Source organism: Camelus ferus, chromosome 15 (assembly GCF_009834535.1).
Source record: "Camelus ferus isolate YT-003-E chromosome 15, BCGSAC_Cfer_1.0, whole genome shotgun sequence".
Lineage (NCBI taxonomy): Eukaryota > Metazoa > Chordata > Mammalia > Artiodactyla > Camelidae > Camelus > Camelus ferus.
Window position 1 is genome coordinate 678377 of NC_045710.1, and position 16597 is coordinate 694973.

The 16597-nt window shown below is 52.3% G+C and overlaps 1 long non-coding RNA gene across 1 annotated transcript; it reads right to left on the reverse strand.

The window, feature by feature from the left end:
* Positions 1-1389: 1389 nt before the first annotated feature.
* On the reverse strand, positions 1390-11072 carry LOC116668857. The gene is made up of 4 exons (XR_004326057.1): positions 10584-11072; positions 5939-6016; positions 2086-2350; positions 1390-1982 (listed from the first exon to the last, which is right to left on the reverse strand). It is a non-coding gene; the product is annotated as an uncharacterized LOC116668857 (long non-coding RNA).
* Positions 11073-16597: the final 5525 nt, after the last annotated feature.

Genomic DNA, 16597 nt, shown 5'->3' on the forward strand with positions numbered 1-16597 from the left:
TCTGGGTGCAAACGCAGCCCTCCCGGGATGTGCACTGGGCTTCTGCTCCTGCAGGCTCAGAGATGCGAGTAAACAGCCTCAGCATGATTTGTGCGGTGACAGAAAAGGAGAGGACCAGTCCCCGAGTGCCTCCCCTCGGGGAGGGGGCGGGGCCCACAGCCTGGCGTGGAGCTCAGCTGTCGGAGCTTAGGCACGTGGAAACCCAGCTCGCCGAGGGCGGCAACGACCCGCCTCGGGGAGCGCCAGCAAGGCGGGCGGGGGTCTTTCCATCACTGTCTATTTGCTGGTCTAGAGCAGAGCTCCCACCGGCGAGTTGAAGCAGAAACAGGAACTTACTTGAAGGAGCCATGCAGTCGGAGAGGGCGGGAGGACAGCCAGGGCGGGGCCGAACCAGGAGCCTCGGTCCATCTGTTGCCTCGCCTCTTGGCTCATCAGTTCTGCCTCTTCTCTGTGGAGCTGCTCCAGCCTTTCTCTCTGGGGAAACCAGCCTTCTCAGCAGCCCTGAGCCCCGGCCCTACCTGGCTGCATGCCCTCCAGCCCTTCCCACCCCCGGAGCCGGCACCTGCCCAGGTGCGTGTCCAGCAGTGGAGGGGGCACCCAGTCGCTGGAGCCGACCCTGACCAGATGCCGGTACAGTGGCCACTGCAACCCTCGCCTCTCACAGACGTCCCCTTTCTTCCCTGCAGCAGGGAGGCAGGACGCTCACTGTGGGTGCTTGTGACCAGCCAGCGAGAGTCTGAAGTGTCATCAGCAGGACGCCAGGCACCCTGTGGGCTCCTGGCCATTCCTGGAGGGGCCCAGTCATCAGGCCCCATGATGAGCATGTTGTTCAGAAACAACTTTGCTGTGAGGAGAAAGGACAGAGTTCTAAGATGCTGAGATGGGTGATTTTATTTGTCTGCTTGATGGGGCCACGAATGCCGAGATATTTGATGAAACATCCTTCTGGGTGTGTCTGTGAAGGTGCTTTGGATGAGATTAGCATGTAAATCTGCAGACGGAGCAAACAGGCTGCCTCCCAACATAGTGGGCCTCGTGCAATCAGTTGAAGACCTGAAGGAACAAAAGGGCCAGCCTTTTCCTGTGTAGACGAACTCCTCCTGCCTGGTGGCCTCCAGTGTGCAGGCTCGTCCGGCAGGTCTGGGGACTTGTCAGCCTCCACCGTTGCTTGTCCCTGACTCCTGTGGACATGTCCTCTGGCTCTGTTCTCTGGAGAACCTGACCAGTGCAGACGCTGTGCACTGGAGAGGAAAAGGGCCTCTTGGGGGGAGGGAGCAGACACCACACCTGCTGCCCACAGGGCCTGCTCATCCGCGCACATGGAAAGCGGGGCCTCCCTCTGTGGTGGGGCTGCACGGGCGGGGTCACGAGAGGTGTGACACGCAGAAGCCACGCACAAACGAGGGTTTATTACAGCTTCCTAAGGAGCTCGTGACGTCCACAAGAAACGTCTCCACGAACCCCTCAAATAACCCGCAGTGATCAGGAAAGTGTCCCCTGTGCTGGACCCCGCAGCCAGCGGTGGACAGCGTCCTGGGCGTGGCCGGCGTGCCAGCTAGGGTCAGGCCACCAGCTTCCCCTTCCCTGTGAGAGGCCTCTGCCTGGCTCCCTGGGGACACCTGGAAGACTGAGATGTGGCCCCGTGAGTCGGACCGGGCAGAGCCTCACGGACGAGGGAGACTTGCGGGTGGTCAGCACAAGCAGATTCTTGTGTGTCAGTTTTATTGCAAATATGCTTCCCTCAAAGAAAACGACAAAGGAGGCCGTGCCCGGCGTGGCCGTGCCCGGCGTGGCTGTGCAGGAGTGTTTCTGCCGTCGGACACTGTCAGTGAAGTATCCGTCTCACGGGAAGCACGGTCCTCCCCCAGGTAGTGTCTAGCATCCAGCTCCTAGGGTTCCGTGATCTGCAAGTCTCCAAATCTGCTGCAGTCGGTGAGTCTGACAGTGACATCGCGTGTAAACACGTGATGCAGCAACAGGGCCTGAAAACAAAGCAGTAAAACATGAGCCTGGGTTTTGGTGACTTTTGTACATTCAAGTCCTTTTTCCTTTAAACTTGCACAAAACCCACTGGCTTCCTCTTACACAAAACTCTGTTGATATCCATCCTCATCAGCATTCCCACACCCGACTCGAGCGGCAGCCTCGTGAAGGCCCAGGGCATTCAAGCGCCAGGACGACAGGGAGCCTTGGGGGGCTGTGGACGTAAAGGCTGCATCCGGGTGAGCCAGCTGGCGCCGTCTGCCTCCTGAATGCGCAGGGTCCTGTCAATCCGAAGCACTTGCAGGCCTGGTATCGCTGGGTCCTCACGTGACCAGGTGCCTCGTCTCCATGTGAAGGGTCAGCACACCTGAGAAGATGCAGAGTTGGGATGGGGGCCTGAAATACAAAATCTGGAGAAGCAGCACCATGGAGCCCTCCCCCCTAAACATGCAAAGGGGTAGCCCAGAAAGTCCCTGCACTAAATTTCATCCCTGCAGGATACTGGGTGCCGTGTAAGAGGCACCTCTTGCTGGTTAATGGACAGAGGAACGTGACTCAGGTTCATTTCATCCAGGATGCTCCCTGACCCTCGCCTCATTGTCCCCCAGTGCCCACAGGGTACATGGCAACAGTGTGAAACAGACTCAGGTGAAAGGAATGGGGACGTCTTCTCCTTGGGACCAAAAGCCTTTCCCTGGCCACTCAATCACAAATCCAACTTCAGTTTTAACTCCTGGGGTCCACTGTGCCCCCCAGGAAGTGGGGGCCATTGGCATTTCTGGTCCCTGAGAAATGGGGGTTCCCACCTCCAGGGAAGGGGGTGTCATTGTCCCATTTTAGGAAGTATTACACCAAAGCTCAAGGAATGTAAGTAACTCCGTCCCTGTCACCCACAGCATCCACACTTTCTCAATATTGGTGCACGTATAAGGTCATTGCTGAGAGACAGCAGGTGAGGGAAGTCTGAGGATGAGTTAGGACCCACAGAGGTGAGTTAGGACCCTCACAGGTGAGTTAGACCCACACAGGTGAGTTAGACCCACATAAGTGAGTTAGGACCCATGCAGGTGAGTTAGACCCACATAAGAGAGTTAGGACCCACACAGGTGAGTTAGGACCCACACAGGTGAGTTAGACCCACACAGGTGAGTTAGGCCCACAGAGGTGAGTTAGGACCCTCACAGGTGAGTTAGGACCCACACAGGTGAGTTAGGCCCACAGAGGTGAGTTAGGACCCTCACAGGTGAGTTAGACCCACACAGGTGAGTTAGGACCCTCACAGGTGAGTTAGACCCACACAGGTGAGTTAGACCCACATAAGTGAGTTAGGACCCACACAGGTGAGTTAGGCCCACAGAGGTGAGTTAGGACCCTCACAGGTGAGTTAGACCCACAGAGGTGAGTTAGGACCCTCACAGGTGAGTTAGGCCCACAGAGGTGAGTTAGGACCCTCACAGGTGAGTTAGACCCACACAGGTGAGTTAGACCCACATAAGTGAGTTAGGACCCACACAGGTGAGTTAGGCCCACAGAGGTGAGTTAGGACCCTCACAGGTGAGTTAGGCCCACAGAGGTGAGTTAGACCCACATAAGTGAGTTAGGACCCACGCAGGTGAGTTAGACCCACATAAGTGAGTTAGGACCCACACAGGTGAGTTAGGACCCACACAGGTGAGTTAGACCCACACAGGTGAGTTAGGACCCACATACGTGAGTTAGGACCCACAGAAGGTGAGTTAGGACCCACAGAGGTGAGTTAGACCCACACAGGTGAGTTAGACCCACATAAGTGAGTTAGGACCCTCACAGGTGAGTTAGACCCACACAGGTGAGTTAGGACCCACACAGGTGAGTTAGGACCCACATACGTGAGTTAGGACCCACAGAAGGTGAGTTAGGACCCACAGAGGTGAGTTAGACCCACACAGGTGAGTTAGACCCACATAAGTGAGTTAGGACCCACACAGGTGAGTTAGACCCACACAGGTGAGTTAAGACCCACACAGGTGAGTTAGACCCACACAGGTGAGTTAGACCCACATAAGTGAGTTAGGACCCACACAGGTGAGTTAGGACCCACGCAGGTGAGTTAAGACCCACACAGGTGAGTTAGGACCCACAGAGGTGAGTTAGACCCACACAAGTGAGTTAGGACCCACAGAAGGTGAGTTAGGACCCACAGAGGTGAGTTAGACCCACAGAAGTGAGTTAGGACCCACATAAGTGAGTTAGGACCCACAGAAGGTGAGTTAGGACCCACAGAAGGTGAGTTAGGACCCACACAGGTGAGTTAGGACCCACAGAAGGTGAGTTAGGACCCACAGAAGGTGAGTTAGACCCACACAGGTGAGTTAGACCCGCACAGGTGAGTTAGGACCATCTGCAGATGGGCAGGGTGATGCACTCATGTGCATGTCTGCATTTGGATGCTCTGATGGGTAAAGTTTCCAGAACAGGTGAGTGCTGGGCTGAGTGAAATTTGGGGTTGAGGTAAACATTCTGGTCGTGGTTCTGAGAGTCAGAGCTGATGTGAGTCCTTGTCCGTTCTCTTTCATGGGTCTGACTCGCCCTCTGAAATGCACCTGCAGGACGTCCGGGGAGGATCAGCCGTGGGTTAGACAGTGGTGGGTGCACCAGTTCAAGAACCAGAGAGAAAGCCCACGAGCCTGCCTGCTTGAAGGCCTGGTCGGCACGCGAAGCTCCCCTCTGAGAGCAAGCAGGCTACTAACACATGTTTGGAGGTAAGAGAAGACAACACCGCCAGGTCCCCCTGCAGACGGCTGGGGCCTCCTGACCCGTGTGAGGGCAGGCCACATCCTCCAGGGAAACGCGGACTATCCACTGCCTATTCAAAAAATGCATTTCCTTATAAAATAGAGTAACATCTTGGACCCGACAAAGCCCTGGGAAGAGGTCTCATCAAACCCGGTGGTGTGGTGACCTCGTAGCTGGGTGAGCTGAAGGCTCCAGGAGGAAGGGGAGGCGTCACTGCCGCTCTGAGGAGCAGCGCGAACTTGAGGAGAGGTATGCACTTGCACTCGTCTGCGAGAAGCAAACAGATGCACTTTCCCTCGCTGTGACTGCATCGTTTACAGGACGCCCAGTGGCCCAGTCCTCCACTCCAGCCGGAGGGCGAGCACGAGCCTCTGAGCCACCCCGCTGGGCGCGGGGTGCCGGCCCCCGCCACGCTGAGTCACGGCCGCCCCTGCCGCAGCTCTTCCCGGGCAGCGTGTCCAGCAGGAGAGGAAGCCTGTCCAGGTACTGAGCAAATGTAAGAGTCGCTGAGGTGACGCTTTGGTCTCGAGCCGCTGACGTCTGCGGGAAGGAGGTCGGATACCTGCCGGAGATCCGTAGTTTAATCCCAGAGCCCGGGGTGCTCTGACTTTCTCGTTGAGGCTGGTTGAATGTGGGCTATTTGGTAAGTGACATTATCAACTGAATGACACAGCATTTCTCTCTTACTTCCGGCTGCGGTCCTTTACAACCACTTCGGTGAGGGCTTCTGTCCTTGTCACGCCTGCCTCGACCGTGTTGTGTCCTGAGGTCCAAGTGTGTCACAAATGTGTCATGTTTATTTATGAATGAATTAATGAATTGGCATATTGTCAGTGTCTTGTTGGGGTGTCAAACTCACTAGTTTACCAACATTTTCTTCTCTCCATTCTTTTTCTAGTTAGTATTCCATCCAGTGCTTCTGATACAGGTAATAACTAATTCTTATTTAGCAATTCACAGTTTACCAAACCCTTGATGTCATCGCATTTTACCCGGACAAACCCCCGGCACAGGCATCAGCATCGTACTCGCCTCAGTTGATGAGCTGAGGTTCGGGGAGCCGAAACGACTTCAATGCAAACTGTGTGATTCAGTAGCGGGTAAATCTCCTGTCTTCTTCTAGTGCTACTGCGTTTAACACTAAGTTTACAGACACTGTTTCAACAAGGCGCCTCCTCACCTATCAGAAGGACCAAATGCAGACGTTGACAGCACCGCGCGCCGGCGAGGACATGGAGGGACAGGAACCGGCTCGCGGCTGGTGGGAACGCAAAACAGCATCGATACTTGGAAGACAGTTTGGTGGCTTTTCACGGAGCTAAGCGCTCTCTTACCATGCTACCCAGTAATCATGCCCCCTGGTGTTTACCGAAAGGAGCTTCAAAGTTACGTTCACACAGAAGCCTGCGCACAGATGTTTATTGCAGTTTTATTCATAATTGCCAAACCCTGGACACGACCAAGATGTCCTTCAGCAGATGAATGGAAAAGTAAACAGTGCAACATTCCAGACATAATAATAGAATGTTATTCAGCACTAAAAAGAAAGGAGCTGCCTGCCCATGAGGAGACATGGAGGCACTTTATATTCACGTTCACTGAGCGAAAGGACTGGATCTGAAAGGCCTATGATGCTCGATGCCAACTCTGCGACATTCTGAAAAGATGGAACCACAGAGACAGTAAAGAAAGTCAGTGGTGGCCGGGGGTTGCTGGGGGATGGACAGGTGGCAAGAGGGTTTCAGAGCCGGGCAGCCACTCCGGTAACACCATCACGGTGGGTCCTTCTCATCACACGTGTCTGTGCCCGCAGAATGCACGACAGCACGAGTGGACACAGCCAGCCGTGGACTCGGTGGTGAGGACGCGTCCAGACAGGACGTGGCTTATCAGCTGTAACAGACACTCCGTCCGGCGGGGGCGCTGATGACTGGGAAGCGTGCCGCCAGGGGCTGTGCCTGAGCCCTCTGAACCTTCTTCCCAGGTTTCTGTGAACCTAAAGCTGCTCTGAAGAATAAAGTCTAGCATGATGGTCTCCTGCGTGAGGACAGACTGTCTCATCCGTGGGTACACGTATCTGTATCGTGTGTGTTATAGTTACATACGTGTATATTATCCAGCCGCACAGACACACACGGCCGAGCAGTCTGCTGGCTAAGAGGTGAAGCCCTTGCTGAACAACTGACAGCCGCCCTGTGGTTCCCTCGTCCCCAGGCTGCAGGCTGCACTCCTCACCTCTGCTAATGAACGGAACGAGCCACAGTGCTGTTTCCCTAAAAGGTGAACCCCAGCCCCCGCAGCTTTATTCCAGGGCCTGGGGAGTGTCCTCCACGCGGGCGCTCACCCCGTCCGGGACCGGTGTTCTCCACTCTGGACCCACTGCAGGCCCGTCCCCCGAGGGCCGGGCTGCATTTCTGTCTCTCGTCACTGTCACATCTGCAAGGCTGGGCCTCCGACTAGGGCGCCCGCACTGTCCTGATGCCACAGTGTTCATTTGCACATTGTTTGCACACATTGTTGGCGTGCAGCTGGCCGCATTATCTGCACAGCCCAGCTGGCAAAGCAAAAATGCACCCAGGCTATGCCGATAAGCTGCTTATTCCCTCAGCCTGGGCTGTGAGAAGCTAGAAGAAGGAATGGGAGGAGTCACCAGCGGGCGGGAGCTGAGTCACGCTGGTCCTGAGGACCCGCAGAGACACCTGCCGCTCCAGGAAGCACTCGTGCGAACAGTGCTGCCCTCCCGACCTCAGCCTCTCCAGGTGAGGCGGGCTGAGCTCTGCCTACAGCCGCCAACGTCCAGCAGGAGATGGACGCTCAGGGGACTGTGCCCACGTGGGCCCTCCGGCCACCGCCTCCCTGCCGCCTGCACCCTCCCGGCTGGAGGCAGGGCCTCCGTTTCCCCACCTGGCCATCCACCTATTTCAGCATCTTTGACAAACAGCTCGCCTTCATGGTACATATGGTTTTTGGTTTTTTTATTGTTTGGTTTTTACTTCTGACTTATTCTAACTTGTTCTGATCTAAGGGCGGGATGACAAATGTGCATTAATCATCCTGACCGGGGACAGTCCAGTCTCACGCCCGGACGCAGAGCTGGGGCCAGGCTGACCGCAGGGAGGAATTCAGTTACGTGAGGTCTGCAAGGTCCGTGACACAGAGGGCCCTGCTGAGCCAGTCCCTGCTGCTAAAAAGGTGCCTTTCCTTCTTTCTTTTTTTTTCCAGTGTTTTTTATTGACAAAATACATGTAGCATAAGATTTATTATTTTAACTGTTTTTAGGTGTACAGTTCAGTTGGTGAGAATGTAAACCAGTGCAACCACTTTGGAAAACAATATGGAGGTTCCTCAAAAAAATTAAAAATAGAACTACCGTGTGCTCCAGCAATCCCCCTGCTGGGTGTGTGATCAGGTAAAATCATTCTCTTGACAAGACTTCTGCACCCCGTGTTCATGGCAGCGCTGTTCACGGGAGGCGAGAGATGATAACAACCTAAGTGTCTGGTGGTGGGTGAACAGATAAAAAATGTGTGTGTGTATATGATGGCATATTCTTCACCCTTAAAGACACAGGAAACCCTGCCGTTTGCAACAACGTGGGTAATCCTGACTATGCTAACTGAAGTCAGCTGGACGCAGAGGACAACGTGCAGGGTCTCACTGATAAGAGACCACCTTCCTCATTGTTTTTGCTGTGGTAAATGCATCACATACTTGATGAAGTGGAAGAACTGACTTTATAGAGACATTTAACCTAAATTTCCTGGAAGTCTCCTGTGCGTCTCCAAGTTTCTACCACAGACAATGATGTCACCCCAGTACGGTGCGACCCTGAGCAGTTCTGTCACCGCAGTGGTGGGACCCTGAGTGGTTCTGTCACAGGAGCTCTGAGACCCGCTATGGGACGTTTCCAAATGGATCAAACCGAACAGTCCACAAGCTGCTGCATTGCACAACCCACGGCCCTGCGGGGGAGGCTTGGGAGCTGCCTTGAGATCTCCGCCACATCCAGCAAAACCCACAAACAGCACTGAAAATGGAAAGTATTTTCACCATCTATTAAAATGCTCGAAACACTTAATGCAAACATTACTTTTTAAGAAACCAGTCAGAAACAGCAGAATCACCAGTGGAAACACGCAGTGCACATCCAGGTGCTTCCTTACGAGCGGAGGGTGAGTGCGCGGCCGTCAGGAGCAGGTTCCAGAATCAGCCCCAGCTCAGCCACTTACCTCCTAGCCGGCCCCGCAGGGAAACCTGTGCCCACGAGTGTGAAAGGGGCGTTACACGTGTGGCTTATGCGCGTCATCGAGGGGAGGGAGTTAATCCACACCGAGCGCGGCGCTGCCCCAGAACCGCTCGACGCACAGCCACGGCCTCGCAGTCCAAGTCCCGTCCAGGATCTTCCTGGCCCTTGAATTCTAACCTGTCATTCTTAAACCCAGGTGAGGATCACAGCCCCAGACCTCTGGGGTGTCCTTGGGGACTTACACACTCATGTCATGGTTTATTCCCATTCCGCTAATTCTGAAATAGCTCAGACTTGAGGACTCCAGAGGAGCGGTCGGAGTTTATTTCCAATTCTGACACACAAACACACATACACACACACACAGGGGTCCTGCAGTGGAGAACAGCCTTGCTCTTAAACACACTTGGACGACCCCGGGACTGGGATTTACTGGGCGCTTTGCCCCAGACTCACACCAAGCACCATCTCCTTCCCTTCTCAGAAGCAAAACCCAAGTGTATCCCTTTTCTGAGGCTGAGCACTTGCCTGTCATCTCGGTCTCCCGGTGCCGATCAACACTCTGTCCCCAGATGTCTCCTAGTCCAAGTGCCCTGATAGCTTTTTCCTCAACAGAAGTGTTCTCATTCTTTTTCTTCTTATTAAATGAATACAATAGCCAGCAGAAATGTGAGAAAAGGCTTTCGAGTACCGGATTTCCAAAAATGACAACTAAAACAATAGTAGAATCTTCCTTTTCCAGGCAAATTGGTGAAGGAAGGAAAGGACCCCTTTCTATGTGTTCAGTGGTGGGATGTCCAGGGTGAGCTTTTGGAAAGACCACCTAAAAATGTGTGCTGATAATTTTAAAAATACGTGCAACAGTGCCAGAAAATTTTTGTAAGGAAAAGAAAATTTGAGAAGAAGCAAATATGCATGTTTAAGGATAATCTTTACAGCAATCTTAAAAATTGAGGAAAAAACCTGGAAACAAAATAATTCTCAGTTAGCAGAAGAGCAGTTAGGTAGATTATGATAAATCCACAAGTAGAATTCTATGAACACCCAAAATCATAATTGTAGGCTGACTTACTTGGAAACACGCTGGCAATATTCTGTTAAGTGAAAAAGAAAGGTTTACAAAAGAGGAAAACAGTAGTATCCTATTTTTGAAAACTATAAAGTATACAAACTGAGAAACCTGGAAGAACACATACTAAATAGTTAAGAACAATTATTTCTGGGTGATGAGATAAATGGATGATTTAATGTAGTTTCTTTTGTTAATTTTTTAAATATTCTGTAATGAACATAAAGTACTATTACAAGGAGAAAATATTTTTCCCTTAAATGTATAAACACATATTGCAGCAAGGTGCACCAATTTTAACATATTGTATCAATTTTTCTGACATTACAATAAATACCCCAAAAATCTGAGTCCCCTCTTCAATGTCAGAGTTTTCCCGTTTTGTTTGAAAGAATAATGGCAAGCATCACTTTCTAGCAGAGCCCAGCACACACGAACTCATGCTTCCTTCCAATGTGAGTTGTAGGCTCAGGGGTCACACTGTTTCTGCGGCCTCCCCAGGGAGTTTACCTTGGCAGAAATCAGAACGTAGGGCTCTCAGGTTTAACCGCTTTAACTGGAGCTGGGCGCCAGCCGTGGTGCGCAGGCTCAGTCTTCACAGAGACTCACCGCGCCTGCCCCTCGCTCCTTCCGTCGCTGGGTCTCTGCGGGGTGCATTCGCCGTCCTTCGTGGTCATTTCTTGAGCGTCAGCATGTGGGTGGGGACACTCGGGGGCTGGGACAATGCTGCTGCCCCGGATCCTCGTTCAGGGGCCTGGGTTCTGGGAGGGGCTCCTCCACCGCACCTGCCGTTCTCCCCCCACCGCCCCACCCCAGGGAGAGACTGGGCCCGGGGTACCAGCCGCCGGGTGGGGGCTGGGGGCCCACCTGCGGGAGGGAACAGTTGCCTTCTCTCTTCTTCCTTTTCTCCTTCTTCTTCTAAGGAGTTGCTTTCCCTTGGTGCCCAGAAAGCTAGAGCTCATGGTTCTGGAAACGATCATCATCCAAACGCTTAAGGTCTGTGCTTTGTCAAGACTGTTAACGTTTGCTTCCATGAAACCTGTTAGAAATTTTGCTTTTGATGAAAGGTTTTTAAAAAGTCACTTTTAAGGGGAAGATTTTAGACTCACATGGTATTTAGAAGTGGAGTCTCTCACTGAGTTGGAATTCGTAAAGAGTATGGTCCTTTGGGTTTCATGGAGTGTTTGTCATTCGTTTCAGTCAAGGGGAACTGAAGGTCTTCTGCCTTTCGATGGCTCTCAGCACTTTGTGGCTGTGGGGGCAGACAACGGGGCAGGTGAGCTGCGTTCACGCTCCCAGGCCCCTGAGCCCCCAGCCCTCTGGCCTCAGATGCACGTGGGGGCCTGAAGGTCCCTGTGGGGAGAAGAGTGGGAGCCCTTTCACACAGTAAGCTGAATGCTGCGCCTAAGCGTCTGCTCTTCCCCGGACCCTGCTGATTTCAAAGGACGCCAGGGTGCTGACTGGGGGGCAAACTAGCATTTAACAGGGAATCTGCCTCAAAACCTTGCAGGAAACAAACAGTTACCCGCTCTCCTTTCTGTCTCTTCAAGACCTCTCTTGCTTTTCGTTCGATTTTGGAATATATGCAGCTCTGTAAAAAACCGAGTTTTTATAAAACATTTGGCAAAATGTGGATTTCTTGCAAAATTACTAGAAAGGTTACCAAGACAAGAGTTATTTAACTCCCTTGTGGGCTGATTTTGTTTTGTTTTGTTTTTGAGTATTTCGAAACTTATTTGGGAGGACTGGTTCAGTTTGTTTTCTCAGAATACTCCTGGGAGAGGCAGGTCATTAGCTGGCAAGTGGGACTGGACGAGGAGAAACTTGGGGTTCGTGGCATTTTACGATGGCCCAGGTGTCTGGTGGACGGGGTCAGCAGCGGTGCAGTTGGCGGTGGGCCTGGCAGTGCGGTCAGCAGAGCTGGAGGCACCACACGAATCTCAGCTGCAGGCGCCCTCTGCTGTCAGAGCCTCCCTCCATCCCCTCTCCATCGCCCCTCTATCCGCCTTGATCCCCACTCCCTCCCCCTCCCTCCCCATCTATCCTCCCTTCCATCCCCCCACCAGCCCGAGCCCCATCTGCCCTCTACCCCCTCCAACCCCTCTTCATCACTTCTGCATGTTAAGGAACAGCTTCATTCATTCTTTCTTAGGATTTTGAGTATCGTTGTGATGCAACTCCCTGTCCCCAGTTCATCTTTGAAAGGGTGGAGAGGCTCCAACCGAAAAAAGTAAGAATCAAGGACAAACTCAAAATTGAAGCCTCCAGCGAGGCCCCAGCCCGGCATGCAGTGGGCGTGTTGTTGGCGAGGACATGCACCCAGTTCTCCGCAGAGGGGCCACAGGTGCCCCAGTGAGACACGTCCTCGCTCTGCACCCACTGTCACAGGTGCAAAGCGAAAGGAGGTCACCTCTGCCTGACAGTTCTCACCTGGTAAAGACAGGGGTGTCTGCCAAACATTGTGGCCCAGGTGACTCGACTTGGGCAGACTGTCTACAGCGCCTTACGTCCACGCGGCTCCCTCATGAAGACCCTGCCGTCTAACTGACGTTCTCGTCTCTCAACACCTCCTTCTATTTGGAAGTAGATGTTCTGGTTCACTGGGAGGAATATCAAACATCAGCTCTATGCACTTTCTAGATATGAGTGTTTGCCACCTTACACAGACAGAGAAGCCAAGACTCTGGTTTGTTTACTGTAACTCTATTTTATTATCCCCAACTCTGATTGCTACTTGAGCAATTGGGCCTGAAGAGACAGCAGAAAATCATCTTTTATTAGGTTCAAGATTGTGCTAATGGAAGTGACCATGTGCCCCCCCAGACAGTGATTTATCCATTCATGAAGAACAAATTAGAATTGCCAAAGCCATGCTACTAATGAGTCAAAACAAGGAGTTTATGTCTTCCTCACCCCTTAGAGCCTTGGACCACTTCATGCCTGCGGAATGTCAGACCTTCAGGCCACGACTCTGAAAGGGGGCCCTGGTCCCGGGACAGGCAGGTCCCCCACGTCGGGAACACTGGAGCACCAGTGATGGATCTGCAGGAGGCAGTCGAAGGCGGGGCAGCTCTGAGTAACTGCTGAAAGCAGCGGACCTCTCTTTCTGCACTTCCTAATCTGTGTATTTTCTTTGAAAGATGCCAAGAATGACACAGCTGCATCCTCTTAAGACATTTATGTCCATGGAAATGAGGTGGGCTTTCAAAGTTTAATTATAGAACATACTGAAGACACATCTAAATAAGGGGAAATGAGTCTTCAAAAAAAGACCTTCCTTAAAAGGTTGTACAAATGAAAAGACACAGGAAGGCTGGGGTCTGAGTCAGGTGGGCAGCCCCAGGGGTGCAGGATGGACTCACCTCATCTGTGTCCCGGGGAAGGTGGCAGGTCCTTGAGTCTGACAACTGGCGTCTGGACACCAGTGCCAACCGTGGTTCATTTCCAGGGCTGCTGGACTTTGTAAACGGCCCTCTGCTGGCATGTGGAGCTGCAGTACCCACCTTCAAGTATCAGTGAGAGGAATGAAGAACAAAATGTTTCAAGGGGCGCTAAAATAGAGTTGCCATTGCTCTGTTGAGAGTCAGTGGTTTTCCGGCCCCTGATTTCTCCCAGGAAAACGCTGGGCTCTGTCACGGCTGCTCTGGGCAGGCAACTTTCCACACATGCCACACTCCTCACTCCCAACTAAGGGACAGCACACAAACCTGGGAGCACGCTGGGTACAGGGGAGGAGGTCCTCACAGTAAAGGCAAATGGGTAATGTGATGCGTTTGCCCCACACAGAGCTCAGAGTCCCAGCACACACAGGCCAGTCACCACCCCCACTTCCAGCTCAGAGGAAGCACCTCTGCCAGGGACCTCTGTGAGTTTCTTCCACAAGACCGAAGCTGCCGGGTAACCCTGATGTCCTCAAGGACAGGAACAGCCCTGGTGGCTGTCTGCCCCCGTCACCAGCTTGGGTGGGTCAGAGACGGGCATGAGGAAACATCTGGTAAATCCAGCACAAGGTAACGAGGGGCAGCTTCATTCCAGGCAGTGCTCAGGGCTCCACGTGGTGGGCTACATAGCTGTTGGCCAGCCTCCTGCCAGCCTGGCATCATCCGGCCACCACAGAGACAGCAGTGGGCTCTTCCTTCACTGGCTGCCCAGCGGGGCTGCAGATGTCCTGGATCCTGAGGGACAGTCTCAGCCAGAACACCTCCTACAAGCAGTACAGATACCGGAGGAGGAATCGATGAACTTTAAAACGTCTGTGATTAGTCTGTGCAAGAATTGGTAAAACAATGAATTTTAGCAGAGGGTTTGAAGCTATAGAAAGACTCCTGGGAATTCTAGAATTAAAAAATCAGTAGCTGAAATCAATAACAAACTTGCCAGAAGGGACAGTTAGTGAAGTAGACAGTAAGAGGTGAGCCTCAGAGCAAAGCACAGGGAGACACAGGGGAGAATCCGTAAGAACAAAGTGCAGGACCTGCTGAACTTGCAGTCGGGCTCTGGAGGGAAAGGAGCCCTGGATGGAGAGAAGTAATCACTGAACAGATGAAAAGTCTCCAGAGCTGATGAGAGACATCAAGCCGCAGATTCGAGAATCCCATGACCCCCCACTCAGAATAAGCATGAAAGAATAAAGAAATAATATTCCAGAACAAACAAAAACAAACAAAGACAATCAGAAAATCTTAAAAGCCACCTGGAAAAGAAAAGACATTCCGTTTTACAAAAACAGAAACTGAGACCGATAGCTAACTTTCTGACAAAAGAAGCCAGAAGCTTCTGCATAAGAGTGTCTCCAAAAATAATAAAAGCAGATCAATGTGAGTGAAGATTCTATAGGCAGTGAATGCATCTTGCTAAAATAAAGGGGAATATAGCAAATTTATTTAAAAGGGGTGGGGCAGGAATTGAAAGGGAATATGAAAAGTTAGAAAAACCTTGTCAGTTGCCTGAGAGATACTGATTTCCAGTACAAGGGTGTTACTTCAAGTTAAATGCTAGGAGGGAGATCACTTACTGAGAACCAGAGGACGGAGTTCGAAATAGAGGGAATCAAAGGGTGTTGGGTGAGATTACTGGGATAGAGCGCACAATGCACAGAAATACAAACCTTTCTATAAACCGAATGACACGCGGGGAGCACGGAGGACAGAGAATAAGCTGAGGCAGAGACTGTGAAAGGCAGGTGTCACATAAACACAACGTAAAATGGAACAAGAGATTCAGATGAAACACCAGCTTCGGTAAATGTACGTGTGCTTAATGGACTTACTGAAAACATTTTAGGTTGACTAACAGGGCAAAATCCAAAACTATTTTATATGTAAGCAACACGCCTAAAACAAAAGGTTAAAAAAAAAGCTCTAAAAGGAAGGGTTAGAACAGAGCGGTGAGTGCCAGTGGTACCAAGTGGGCCTCCCTGTTTTCATCTCTGATGGGGCAGGGTCGTGCAGGAGCCGTAAGAGACAAGGAAGGATGTGCTCTGACTCTGAGGATTCAGCTCCTGATAATTACAACCGAGGGATCGAGCAGAACCTGCCACAGGCCGGAAACCGCAGGAGACCTGAGGGGAAACAGGAGGAAACGCAGGCAATTCTCTCAATCCGAGATAGGCACTGACGTTGAAGACTTCGTGTGAGTGTGTTCGTCAAAATCAAGGTAATCAGGAGGACACTTGCACGGGTAGGCGGAGAATTCTGGTCCCTGACGCTGGAGAATACAGCTTTGCTTCAAGTGCACAAGGGACGTTCTTAGAAATTTGATCACAAAGAAAACCTACACAACCTCAGAGGAGACTTCAAAAAATTTCAAGGAAAAGAAACAAACATCGGATTTAAAACGTCAGGTAATGGACCACGGAAGAGCGAGAGACGGGACAAGCCGTGCGGCGCGGGGTGGAGCCCCGCGCGGGCTGTCTGCCCGCATTTCCGCGTGCCTGTCGAGGGGAGGCGCCAGAGAGCGCGGGCCTGCCCCGAGCCTCAGCCGCGCGGCCCCGCCCGGCAGGAAGCTGGCCCGGCTCCCGGGGCTCCTCGCGTCCGCGGCGCCGGCTCCCCACGGCCCGGGCGCAGCGGCGGCGGCCCGGACGCGCCCTCCTCGGGGCTCCAGTTCCGAAACCCGCACCCCCCGCCCGCCCGCCCGCCCTCCCGGCGGCCGCTGCCTCCCGCCCGGCGCGGCGCTGGTTCGCCTTGCTGCGCGTCAGGGACGCGGCTGCCAGCGCCTCGTGCTGAATTCTCTCTTAAAGCAAATGCAAAGCAAACAAGGAGAGAAAGCAAGCGCGGGGCAGAAGCAGCCGCGCAGGGAGGAATCAACGAATTACAACACAAAGAGCAGAACGAGTAAGTCAGAGATACATCTTCACGGAAACCAGCAACGTAGGCAAAACTCACAAGCTAACTTAATCAAGAAGAGGAGAAAAACAAGTAAATTAACTGAGAAATGACAAGGAAAAAAACCCATAAATCAGAAGAAAAATTTAAAATCCAGGAAACCTGTTGTGCAACTTCATACGTATAAAATGTGAACACTAA